The sequence below is a fragment of the Chiloscyllium punctatum genome, chromosome 34 (genome assembly GCF_047496795.1).
Source record: "Chiloscyllium punctatum isolate Juve2018m chromosome 34, sChiPun1.3, whole genome shotgun sequence".
NCBI lineage: Eukaryota > Metazoa > Chordata > Chondrichthyes > Orectolobiformes > Hemiscylliidae > Chiloscyllium > Chiloscyllium punctatum.
The window spans coordinates 18,897,740-18,911,743 of NC_092772.1; the positions used below are offsets into that span (position 1 = coordinate 18,897,740).

At 46.2% G+C, this 14,004-nt stretch overlaps 1 long non-coding RNA gene across 1 annotated transcript; it reads right to left on the reverse strand.

Moving 5' to 3' along the window:
- Positions 1 to 6,292: 6,292 nt before the first annotated feature.
- LOC140458993 (uncharacterized) lies at positions 6,293 to 10,934 on the reverse strand. The gene is made up of 3 exons (XR_011953802.1): positions 10,833 to 10,934; positions 8,103 to 8,185; positions 6,293 to 6,362 (listed from the first exon to the last, which is right to left on the reverse strand). It is a non-coding gene; the product is annotated as an uncharacterized lncRNA (long non-coding RNA).
- Positions 10,935 to 14,004: the final 3,070 nt, after the last annotated feature.

The following is a 14,004-nucleotide window of genomic DNA, read 5'->3' on the forward strand; positions in this document are numbered from 1 at the left end:
CACTTCCCTAACTTCCCACAAAGATTTGGGATACACCTGATCAGGTCCCACAGATTTACTCAGCTTTATGTATAAGACATCCAGTACAACCTCCTCTATAATATGGATAGTTGTCAAGTTATCACTATTTATTTCTCCAAAGTCTCGCGCTTCCATATCCTCTTTCAGTAAAAGCTGACATGAAATACTTGGATAGTATTTCTCCCACCTTCTCTGGTTCCACAGACAGCCTTGTTGATCTTTGAGGGTCATTATTCTCTGCCTGGTTACTCTTTTGTCCTTCATGTTTAGTAGAATCTCTTTGGATTGTCCTTAAACCTCTTTCCCCCCAAAGCTCTCTCATGTATCCTTTTTGCCCTCCTGTTCTCCCTCAAGTGTACTCCTACTGCCCCTGTAGTCCGAGGGATTGACTCAAACCCAACTGGCTGTACCTGCGATATCCCTCCATATTTTTGACCAGACCCTCAATTTCTCGAGACACACAACATTCTCGACACCTACCAGACTTGGCCTTAACAGGAACATACTGTCTATGTACTCTTGTTGTCTCATTTTCACAGGACTATGGAGGCAATGGCAAATGAGGACATGGAAATAGTCATTCTCAGGAAAGAGGTAGTGTTGGGAAAGATAACATCCCAAAAGTACATGGGTCTCCTGGCCATGATGGAATGCATCCCAGGGGACTAAAAGAGATGGTGGAGGGTCTATTGACCTTCCTTGCTAGAGGGATGGTTATGCTGCAGTTGTACAGGGTGCTGGTGAGGTCACACCTGGAGTACTGTGTACAGGTTTGATCTCCTTACTTCAGCAAGGATGTACTGACACTGGAGGGGGTGCGGGGGGGGGGTCACTAGGTTGAGTTGGGAGTTGAGAGTGTTGGTGCATGTGGAGAGACTGAATAGACTGGGACTATAATTGTTGGAATTTAGAAGAATGGAGGTTGTATTGGAAAAAATAAAATTAAGAAGGGAATAGAGAAGATAGAAGCAAGGAGGTCATTTCCATTGGGGGGCGGGTCAACCTAGCATCAAAATAAGGGGGTATCTTATTTAGGACAGAGTTGAGGAGGAACTTCTTCAGCTAAAGGTTTATGAATCTGTGGAATTCCTTGCTGAGTGCAGCAGTTGACGTTATCAACTTGAATGTCTTTAAGGCTAAATGTAGATATGCAAACAGGAAAGGAATTAAGGGTTATGGTGAGAGATCAGGAAAGTGGAGCTGAGGCCATGAAAAGATCAGCCATGATCTTATTGAATGGCAGTGCAGGCTTGAGGGGCCAGATGGCCTACTCCTGCTCTTATTCCTTCTGTTCTTATGTTCCCACTTTCCAGCCGTCCTTTTACCTGGGGGTTGCAAACAAATATTGAAAGTTCTCACCTTGTACCGTCAAAATTCATATTTGTCCAATTTTGAACACCAACTTTTAGATTTGGTCTATTATTTTCTGTAACTATTTTAAAACTAGTAGAATTATCGTCAGAGAATCTCAAGTGTGGAATCAGGCCATTCGGTCTATCACATCCACACTGACCCTCAGAGCCTCCTCTCTTACCCCTGTAACGCTGCATTTCCCATGGCCAATCCACCTAGTCTGCACATCCCTGAAAACTATGGGCAATTTCACATGGCCAATCCACCCAACCTGCACATCCCTGAACACTGAAGGCAATTTCACATGGCCAATCCACCCAACCTGCACAACTCTGAACATTATGGGCAATTCATCCTGGACTATCCACCCAACCTGCACATCTTTGGACTATGGGAGGAAACCAGAGCACCCGGATGAAACCTACACAGACAACCTCAATAAGGTGATCATCCTGTTCTTATTTGCCAAATCCACCCAAGTAAGTTCACCGGGCGAACTTCCATGAATATCCTCCCTAAGCACAACAATAATATGATCCCTCATCAAAAACACCATTCCACATTTTCTCTTATCCCCCTTTCTATCCTTCCTCTTACATCTATTCCCTGGAACATTAAGCTACCTGTCCTGTCCAACCTAAGCCACGTTTCTGTAATACCCACTATATCCCAGTCCCATGTTCAAAACTATATCTTAAGCTCATCTGCTTTCCCTGTCAAACCTCTTGCATTGAAATAAATGCAGTGCAGTGCTATCAAAAGGACAGACTGATGGGCAGAGGGGGCGGGATGGCCCTGTTGGTGAGGGATGACGTTCAGTCCCTTGCAATGGGGGAGACACAGAATCAGGAGATGTAGAGTCAGATTGGAGGGTGGTAATGTTGTGCCAATTTTCAAGTAAGGTGGGAGAGAGAAAACATGGAATTATAGACCGGTTAGCCTGATGTCAGTGGTGAGGAAGACGCTGGAGTCAATTATAAAAGATGAAATTATGGCTCATTTGGATAGCAGTAATAGGATTCGTCAGAGTCAGCATGGATTTACAAAGGGGAATATACTGACTTGGATTGAAAATTGGCTGGCCGACAGGAAGCAAAGAGTAGTGATAAACGCTTCCTTTCAGAATGGCAGGCAGTGACTAGTGGGGTACCACAAGGTTCGGTGCTGGGACCGCAGCTGTTTACAATATACATTAATAATATAGATGAACGTATTAAAAGTAATATTAGCAAATTTGCTGATGACACAAAGGTGGGTGGCAGGGTGAAATGTGAGGAGGATGTTATGAGAATACAGGTTAACTTGGTGAGTGGACGGATGCATAGCAGATGCAGTTTAATGTGGATAAATTTTTGGTTATCCACTTTGGAAGCAAGAACAGGAAGGCAGATTACTATCTAAAAGGAGTCAAGTTTGGTAAAGGGGAAGTACAACAAGATATAGTTATTTTTATACATCGGTCAATTAAAGCAAGCATGCAGGTACAGCAGGTAGTGAAGAAAGCTCACTGCATGCTGGCCTCATAACAAGATGAATTGAGTATAGGAGCAAAGAGGTCGTTCTGCAGCTGTACAGGGCCCTGGTAAGATCGCACCTGGAGTATTGTGTGCAGTTTTGGTCTCCACATTTGAGGAAGAGCATTGTGGCTATTGAGGGAGTGTTGGGTAGGTTCATGAGGTCAATTCCCGGAATGGCGGAATGATCATATGTTGAAAGATTGGAGGGACTGAGCTTGTATACACTTGAGTTTAGAAGAATGAGAGCGGATCTGATGGAGACCTACAAGATTATTAAAGGGTTGGACACTCTGGAGACAGGAAGCATGTTTCCACGGATGGGTGAGTCCAGAACCAGAGGACACAGTTTAAAAATAAGGGAGAGGCCATTTAGAACAGAGTTGAGGAGAAACGTCTTCACCCAGAGAGTAGTGGACACATGGAGTGCACTAAACCAGAAGGCAGTGGAGGCCAAGTCTCTGGATACTTTCAAGAAAGAGATGGATAGAGCTGTTAAAGATTATGGAATCAAGTGTTACGGAGATAAGACAGGATCAGGATACTGATTGTGGACGATCAGCCATGATCATAATGAATGGTGGTGCTGACTCAAAGGGCAGAATGGCCTATTCCTGCACCTATTGTCTATTGTACCTTGTCAGTCCTACCTCTTTCTGTGCCTTTCCCTTGCCTGTCTAACTTCTCAACTGTACCAGCCTCAGACTTACGTCGTTTCTCACTAGCTCTTGGTTTACCCCTTCGCCCTCACTGGTTTAATGCCCCCCGAATAGCAGTAGCAAATCTCCCTGCTTGGATATTAGACACCTTCTAATTCAGGTGTAATCCATCCTTCTTAAGCATGTCAATTCTACACCAGCAGAGATTCCAATGATCCAAAAATGTGAATCTTCTCCCTTGTATCAGATCCTTTGCCACGCATTCATCTGCTCTACCCTGCTATTGCTACTCTCGCTCGCATGTGGCACCGGGAGTAATCCAGATATTACTACCCACAAGGACCTGCTTATTATCCTCCAGGCTAATTTGCTATATTCTCTCATCAGGACTTTAGCCTTTTCTCTTCTGCCATTGGTACCAGTGTACAGTGACCTCCCACTGATCATTCTCCCCTTTCAGAATATCCTGCACCCTCAGAACCATCCTTCCCCCAGGCAGTAGGGAGGTACCACCCCATTCTGACGTCTCACTGTTCACAACAGAAACTGCTGTCTGTGCTGCAGACTAGAGAGCCCCCTATCACCATAGATCACGTGGAACCTGATATACCTGACATTACACTAGTAACTTGGCTGTCAGTGCGATATTCCCCTGAGAGTCTGTGACCCCCGACGCTTTCCAAAACAGTATAATTGTTTGAGATGGAAGTAACCACAGGGGACACCTGCACTACTTGCCCTCCACTCCTCCATTTCCGAGAGGAAACCCATCTACCTGACTGGATTGGCAGTTTTCCTACCTTTCTAAAACTGCCACCTATCACAACCCCCGGCCCCTCTAAATTCTTCATTACCTTTAACCATCGCTCCATCTGGTCCATGAAATTCTACAGGATTTGCATCCTCACTTCCTGCAGACAATCAGGATCATTGAAACTTTTCTTAATCTCCTACGTCCAACAGGAAGAGCACATCACTGTATGAATGGCAATCTCTGCACCTTAACAGTCCACAGACCCAGAAAAAGGCACATAGTCTTATAGCTTTACAAAACACTACTCTAGAATAAATTAGTACCAATATTTTACATTAAAAAACTGAATCAAAGTATCATAGGATGTGTACTTAAAGAAATAAGCCACCGTCCTACTGAATGTTGTAGCTTTACTAAAATAAAACAGACTAAGATTTATCTTTGAAGAGACTGAAACCCACTGAGTTCAGTCACAGATGAACAGCACTAAACAGAACCTTCGGTTAAATTTGTCCATGCCGACCAGATATCCGAACCTAATCTTATCCCTCTTGCCAGCACCTGGGCCATATCCCTCTAAATCTTTCCTATTCATGTCAAGTATCCAAATGCCTTTAAAATGCTATAATTGTCAGCCTCCACCACTTCTGGCAGCTTATTCCATACATGTACCAGTCTCCTCGTGCAAAAGTTGCTCCTTTGTTCCCTTTGTATTGGAATAAATGCAAAATATAACATCTTGAAAAAACAAACGAGGGCAGACTTACACTAATTAAAAACTGGGCCTCGAGTCGTGATATGGAATGAAGAGGCCGTGGGGTTTGGGTCTTTCAAGTCTGTGTCACATGTCGACAGGGTGGTTAAGAAGGTGCTTAGCACACTTGCCTTCATTGCTCAGACCTTTGAGTACAAGAGTTGGGACGTTATTTTGGATGTTGGGGAGGCCTTTTCTGGAATTCTGTGTCCAGTTCTGGTCATGCTGATATCGGGAGGACATTATGTCTTTGGAGCAGATTCAGAAGAGATTTACCAGGATGTTGATGGGAGTGGATAGTTTGAATTATAAGCAGAGGCTGGATAGGCTGCGACTTCTTTCAGTGGCGCGCAGGAGGCTGAGGAGTGACCTTATTAGACGTTTCTCAAAACATGGAGGGTTGGTATCAGTAACGTGAACAGCTGGTGTCCTTTCCAGGAAGGGACACGATTCAAGACTGGGTACATACCTTTTAAGGTGACAGCAGAACGGCTTTAAAAAGGCGTTTGGGAATTTTCTTTTATTTTTGTTCAGACAATGGTTTCTGTGTGGAATGAACTATCAGAGGAAGTGGTAGTTGTGAATCAGATTACAATTTTAGGGTGGCACGGTGGCTCAGTGATTAGTACTGTTGCCAGGACCCCAGGTTCGATTCCAGCTTTGGACAAAGTCTGTGGGACTTGCACATTCTCCCAGTGTCTCCATGGGTTTCTTCCGGGGCTCCAGTTTCCTCCCTAATGAGAGAGCAGCCCTATGGTCTGGTAGGACAATGCTGCCTTTACCTTTTACACAGTGATGCCACTGTGTCTCTGGGATGGGGAGAGGGAATGCTGAAGGTAGTGGGTGGGACACCACTCAGACACAGTGCTTTGTCCTGGAGGATGGTCACTTTCTTTAATAGTGTTGGGGGCTGCACTGATGCAGGCAAGTGGAGAATGTTCCAACACAATCCTGATGTGTGCCGAATAGAGAACAAACAGACATTGGGGAATCAGGGGTTTGGGGAAACTGAGGTGTTCTCCTTGTAGCAAAGGCAATTGCGGGAAGCTGTGACAGAGGGGTTTAGAAAAGTTACACGTTATAATAATAAACCTTACACCCATCAGCTCATTATACAAGGATTACAGGACACACATTAAAGGTTTGGGAAGATTCAAAGGAGAACGTTTATGCAGCAAACGGGATTCAGATGGAATACAATACTCACTCACAATGTAAATATCCAGGTCCTGATGAATTGACGAATTCAATCAGAGTTAGGTGTTACAATGACTGAGATTACCATCTGAATGTCCACCTGTAGTATCCTGTAATACAAGTTTATAAAACCCATCACTGTCAGTTCAGGTTAGAAACTTCGCACCATCCCCTCCTCCTGGCCCAGGATGACTGGACACATTACCCCTTGTGGAGGTCAGCAGTCAGTTCAGGTGGAAATTTATGTGGGTTTCTAGGAGTTTCCACCTTGGAACTTCATGTGATTGAACAGGGCAGATCTTTGACACATGGGACAGAATATTCCAAGAGTCAGTGAGATATGGAGAGCAGGATTTGCTTCCTTTTCTTTCCTTCCATGCTGCTGCTGTGCTTCATAAAAAAGACATGGGGTGTGAAAGGCTCATGCAGCTCGATGGGCAAGTTGCCTCCATTCTGACCAATGGGCAGCAAGCTCCTCCCATACAGTATCTCTAAAAACAGAGCAACTCTGCATGCTTCACACTGCCCAGTGCTCCCAGTAAATGTTTAGAAGGATGGGGAGGGGGGGGGGGAACTCCTGGAAAAGGCATAACTGTAAAGTTCTAAGAGGATTGTGAAGAGAGAGAGATGCACAGGAGAAAGGGGCAACAAGTTGTCAGATGGAGTATAATTTGGGAAAAAGTGAACTCGGTCATTTTGGAGGGGATAATAAGAGAACGGAGTGCTATTCACATAGTGGAAACTGTAGAAAGCTGCACCACAAAGGGATCGGGGGTTATTTGTGCAGGAAACACTGAAAGCTAACAGATTCTGGGTCAGTCACGAAATCAAGGGTTCATTTCAGATTCATCAAGTTTAAGGTAACACTGACATGGGTAAGGGGTTTCAGTAGCAATGGAGCTAGGGTGAGGTGGAGACAAGCAACATTTTAGAGATTGGAATTCCTGGTGTTTGTGATTGCATAGATGTCTGATCAGAAGGTCACCGTGGGGTTACAGATATGACAGCAATGTTGTGAAGAGTCTAGTTCTATCTCAGACTGCACCCAGAGAGAGGGAGGGGCTCAGAAGTAAGAGAAAGGAATTTGTAATAGCAACTGAAGGTAATGGGTTTAACCGTAACAATGTTTCTTTGGAGGAAATTGCAGTTAATCGGGTAGTGGGAATGTGATAAGCAGTTTGGTAACTGAGCAACAGTGGAGCAATGGAGAGGGATGGTGGGGAAGGAGAGCTGGACATCGTCAGTGTACATGTGAAACCTCACACTGTGTTTTTGGACAATGTCACTTCCTGGCAGTGTGTAGGTGAGAAACAGGAGGGACCAAGGATAGATCCTTGAGAGACACCAAATACAAGGAATTCAGAAATGAAAGGGAGAGTGGAGATGGAGCAGGATTTACAAATGATGGTGAGGTCAAATATTAGTTTTTTTGGCAGAATGGATGAGAAGGACATAACCAGAAAAGATAGACAGACAGAACAAGGAACAATACCTGTGAATTGGGGAGTGGGAGTGATGAGGAGGAAACAGAGTTGGAATGTCTGTAGTTTAGCGAGACTAGTAAAAGATCAAGGTGAGCTCTGATAAGGCTTGACAAGAGACTGGAGAAAGATGTAAGTTTGGGACAAAAATCAGGAACACCATGTGAGGCAGCTTGTCTCGGTGGCCTAGTGGGAGGGAGAGAAGCAGCAGAGGCAGCTGATCAGATTGTCTCAGTCTTAGTGACAGAGAAACTCAATGTGCGCCTTGCTCTTGTTGTTGGAGGGAAGGATGAAGGAGACAGGATGATGGACAGTGTTTTACAAAGAAGCAAAACCAGGGTTAGTGATATTTAAAATGAATGAACAAACCTAATGTATTTAACTTTTATCCAGAATATTAAAATGTACAACTGAAGTCCTTGTTCGAATCCCAGCTCGGCAGATGGTAGAATCTGAATTCAAGAAAAAATAATGAATTAGGAATCTCCTGATCTCCATGGAACCATTGTCAAAGGCGAAAAAAATCCTGCCAACCTGACAGTTGGCCAACAAGCTACCCACTGTATTAATCACTGCAAAGTCTCAACAAAGGAATGAAACTGGATGGACCACTCGGCATCTAACAAGGCATTAGGAAATACAACCACAGAATCAGCCCTCTCGACTCTGCAACATCCTGCTCACTAACATCTGTGTTTTTTTGTGCCGAGCTGTCTCACAGACTAGGCAAGGAACAGCCTGACAAAGTCATACTCACAGAGTAACCCCTTACAGATAATGGCCAGACACCACAATAACCATCCCTAGATAGAGTGTGATGATGGAGAAGTACAACAGGTCAGGCAGCATCTGAGGAGCAGGAGAATCGATGTTTTGAGCCTAAGCCCTTCATCAGCCTGACCTGCTGTGCTTTTCCAGCACCACACTCTCGACTCTGATCTCCAGCATCTGCAGTCTTCACTTTCTCCTGAAATCTCTGGATATGTCCTGTCCCACCAGCAGGACAGACCAGGCAGAGGTGATGGCACAGTAGTGTACACACAGGAACCATTTGCCTTGGGAGTACTTAGCATTGACTTTGGACACCAGGAAGTCACATGGCTCCTGCTAATTACCACGTACCGTGCTCCCGCAGCTGATGAATCAGTGCTCCTCCACGTTGAACAACACTTGGAGGAAGCACTGAGGCAATAAGATGGTGACAAGCCTACTCTGGGTACAGGATTTGAATGTCCTCTACCAAGCGTAGCTCAGCAGCAGGATTACTGACTGAGCTGGTCGGGTCCTCAAGGACATAGCTGCTCAACTGGGTTTGCAGCAGGCGGTAACGGAACCAGCAAGAGGGAAAAAACATACTACATCTTATCAGTATGAATCAACCAGCAGCAAATACATCTGTCCATGACAGTATCGATAAGACCGACCATCCCACAGTCTTTTTGGAGACAAAGCCTTACCTTAAAGTTGAGAAAAACCTCCATTGTGCCGAGTGGTACTATCACCGTGCTAAATAGGACAGATGTAGGAACTCAAACTGGATCTCGCTGAGGCACTGTGGGATAACAACAGCAGCAGAACTGTACTCCAGCACAATCTGTAATCTCATGGGTTTGTAAATCCTGCACTCACCCATCACAATGGACAGGAAAGGACAGCATGCCATGAGCAGCACCAGACAGACATAAAAATGAAGTGTCAACCTGGTGAAGCTACCAAGCAGGACTATCTGCACATCAAACAGCATCAGCAGCAAGCAACTGAGCTAAGTGATCCCACAATCAATGGATCAGATCAGAGCTCTGCAGTTTTGCCACACCCAGTTGTGAATGGTAATGGACAATTAAACAACTCTTTGCAGGAAGCACCACAGATATCCCCACCCTTACTGATGGAGGGGTTTCACACATCCATGCAAAAGACAAGATGACAGCATTTGCAGTAATTTTCAGCCAAATGCAAAGTGGGATGATCCACGTCAGCCTTCTCCAGTGGTTCCTAACGTCACAGATGTGAGCTTTAAGCCAGTTCAATTTAGTTCGAACAATATCGAGAAATGGTTAAGTAGTGTAAAGGCTATGGGTCCTGCTAACAGTCTGGCAATAATACTGATAGATTGTGCTCCAGAACTTGCCACCCACCAAGTCACGTACCGCTCCAGCACTGGCATCGACCGACAATGTGGAACATTGCCCAGGGATATTCAACACAAAATCACAGGGCAAATCCAACTCAAGCAACTTCCCTCTGTCAGTCCACACTCGATCAGCAGTAAAGTGATGGAAGATGTCATCAACAGGGCTATCAAACAGCAGCTGCTCAGCAACAGCCAGCTGAGCGACACTCATTTTAGGCTGCACCAGGGCCACTCAGCTCCCGATTGTGTTACTGCCCTGATTCACAACCTGACAACCAGCTGAATCCCGGAGGTGAGGTGAGGGGAACAGCCCAGTCCCACTCCAACACCACTATATCAAGGTGATTCCACCCTCATCTCAGCTCATATACTGAAACTCTCATCCATCGTGTGTCATCTCAAAACTTAATTATCCAAACACACTCCTGGCCAGCCTCCCAAATTCAACCTCCCTGTAATCTCAAGAAAAAATGAAAGCTCTATCGCCCACGTGCTCACTTCTCCCCAAACATGTTGATCTGTCAAAAGGCTCCTATTCATAAGCAACAACAATTTAAAATTCTCATTCTTGATTTGATTCCTGGCTGTTATCATCCCTAGCTCCCTGCACCACACATCCTTTATCGAGGTCTCAACCCATTTTCTTTGAGACTCCCAACGATTGGTTAATTCATTACTTCAACTGTGTAGCTGATTCTACAGTTACTAAAGCAACATGGTCTGGAACTTACAGACAAAACCTCAGGTCTGCTTTTCACCTTTAAGAAATCCCTCAAAGCCTGCTTTTTGGCAATGCTTTTGGTCACCTGTCCTAAAATCTCCATCCCTGGCCTTATTTCTAAAGTTCTCAATTACATTTTTGTGAAATTATAAGCATGATCATAAAACTACAAACTGTTCTTGATTTGGACATTATCTTCAAATCATCACTGTTGCTGTAATGAATACTCTGTAATGTCTCTTACCCAACCACATTGTGGGAGCACCTTCACCACACAAACTGCAGCTGCACAAGAAAGTCAAACATCACCCTCTCCACAAGCAACAGGGCTTTGGCATTAATCACTGGTATCTGTGGAAGGAGAAACAAAGTTAATGTTTCAGGGAGTGCAAAATGGATTACAGGTAATGAAAATGGTTCAGAATTTGATTATCAGAAATGGATGGAAAATACACTTGCTTATTGGAAAAAAGAATTCTTGACTGTCAAAAATACTCAAGAAAAAATAATCTGGGCAAACAATTCTTCCGTTGCCTCCATGTCCAAGATTACTTTCACAATCAGGACTCCTGCCCACATTCCAAGGACCCCTTCACCCACCTCCAACACACTGCATCCACCTGGACACCCCGTGCTGGCCTATTACCTGCCCTCGACCTTTCATTTCCAACTGCCGCCGGGACATTAGCTGCCTTAACCTGTCTACCCCCCTCCCCCACTCCAACCTCTCACCCTCACAACGTGCAGCCCTCCAATCCCTCTGCTCCAATCCCAACTTCACCATTTTGCCAGCAGATAAAGGGGGCGCAGTGTTAGTCTGGCGCACTGACCTTGACACTGCTGAAGCCAAAAGCCCACTCGAGGACACCTCTTCTTACTGCCCCCTCGACCATTACCCCACCCCCATCACCAAACCTTCATCTCCCAGACCACACAGAACCTCATCAACTCAGGAGATCTCCCACCCACAGCTTCCAACCTCATAGTCCAGGAACCCCGCACTGCGCGGTTCTACCTCCTTCCCAAGGTCCACAAGCCTGACCACTCTGGCCGACCCATTGTCTCAGCATGCTCCTGCCCCACTAAACTCATCTCTACCTACCATGACACTGTCCTATCCCCCCAGTCCAGGAACTCCCCACATACGTTTGAGACACCACCCACGCCCTCCACCTCCTCCAAAACTTCTGTTTCCCCAGCTCCCAATGCCTCATCTTCAACATGGATATCCACTCCCTCTATACCTCCATCCGCCATGACCAGGGCCTCCAAGCCCTCCATTTTTTCCTCTCCCAACATCCCCAACAGTACCCTTCCACCAACACTCTCATTCGTTTGGCCGAACTGGTCCTCACTTTAACAATTTCTCCTTCGAATCCTCCCACTTCTTCCAGACCAAAGGGGTAGCCATGGAAACACGTATGGGCCCCAGCTATACCTGTCTCTTTGTTGGCTACATAGAACAGTCGATCTTCCGTAATTACTCCCCAGTCCACTACATTGATGACTGCACTGGCGCCACCTTGTGCTCCTGCGAGGAGGTTGAGCAATTCATCAACTTCACCAACACATTCCACCCTGACCTTAAACTTACCTGGACCATCTCTGACACCACCCTCCCCTTCCTAGACCTCTCCATCGCCATTAATCATGACCGACTTGACACTGACATTTTTTACAAACCCACCGACTACCACAGCTGCCTGGATTACAGCTCTTCCCACCCTATCTCTTGTAAAAATGCCATCCCATATTCCCAATTCCTCCGCCTCCACCGTATCTGCTCCCAGGATGATCAGTTCCACCACAGAACACACCAGGTGGCCTCCTTCTTTAGAGACTGCAATTTCTCTTCCCGCGTGGTTAAAGATGCCCTCCAATGCATCTCGTCCACATCCCGCACCTCTGCACTCAGACCCCACCCCTCCAACCGTAACAAGGACAGAACGCCCCTGGTACTCACCTTCGACCCCACTAACCTTCGCATAAACCAAATCATTCGCCGACATTTTCACCACTTCCAAACAGACCTTACCACCAGGGATATATTTCCCTCCCCACCCCTCTCCGCCTTCCGCAAAGACCGTTTCCTCCATGACTACCTGGTCAGGTCCACGGCCCCCAAAATCCCACCCTCCCATCCTGGCACTTTCCCCTGCCACTGCAGGAACTGTAAAACCTGTGCCCAAACCTCTTCCCTCACCTCTATCCAAGGCCCTAAAGGAGCTTTCCACATCCATCAAAGTTTTATCTGTGCATCACTATTATCATTTATTGTATCCATTGCTCCCGATGCGGTCTCCTCTACATTGGGGAGACTGGACACCTCCTAGCAGAGCACATTAGGGAAGATCTCCGGGACACCCGCATCAATCACCCCCACCGCCCTGTGGCCCAACATTTCAACTCCTCCTCCCACTCTGCTGAGGACATGGAGGTCCTGGGCCTCCTTCACCGCCGCTCCCTCACCACCAGACACCTGGAGGAAGAATGCCTCATCTTCCGCCTCGCAACACTTCAACCCCAGGGCATCAATATGGACTTCAACAGTTTCCTCATTTCACTTTCCCTCACCTCATCCCAGTTTCAAACTTCCAGCTCAGCACTGTCCCCGTGACTTGTCCTGACTTGTCCTACCTGCCTGTCTTCTTTTCCACCTATCCACTCCATCCTCCGACTGCCCCCGACCTATCACCTTCATCCCCTCCCCCATTCACATATTGTACTCTATGCTACTTTCTCCCCACCCCCACCCTCCTCTAGCTTATCTCTCCATGCTTCAGGCTCTCTGCCTTTATTCCTGAAGGGCTTTTGCCCGAAACGTCGATTTTACTACTCCTCGGATGCTGCCTGAACTGCAGTGCTCTTCCAGCACCTCTAATCCAGAATCTGTTCCCCACCACATCACTTTGCCCTACAATCGTGGTATCTGGCTGTGCACAAAGAGAAGTGGCACAGTCTGTACTGGGATGCCCTGGGGCCCTGAAACACATGGTAAAGACGAAAATCACCAGAGCATTGAGAGCCCCACCACATTGTTTGCATGTTCTATTGTTTTTACTCTGTTCCTGCCTTCCCTTGTTTTTTCTTAATCAGGTTGTTGTTACACACACCTGCCCTCTCGATCCAAGATTTAGGACATTTTCACCACATTACAAGGCATCGACTCCAACCTCCCCTGTCCCTTAGCCTACTGAGTCGCGCCTGAATCAACTCCGCAATTGGGAGGAAGGGGCGGAACAGGAGGACCGAGCAGCAGCCGGTCGTTGAACCAGAGTGAGTGAGGAACGGGACCAAAGCATTCTCGGAGAGTGAATGCTTCAGGATTGATCATTCTCACTACATAGTGGAGCATTAAGCCTCTCCCATGAATCAATGTGAGATTTTAACGAAATAGTTGAGATGTAAATCTGATA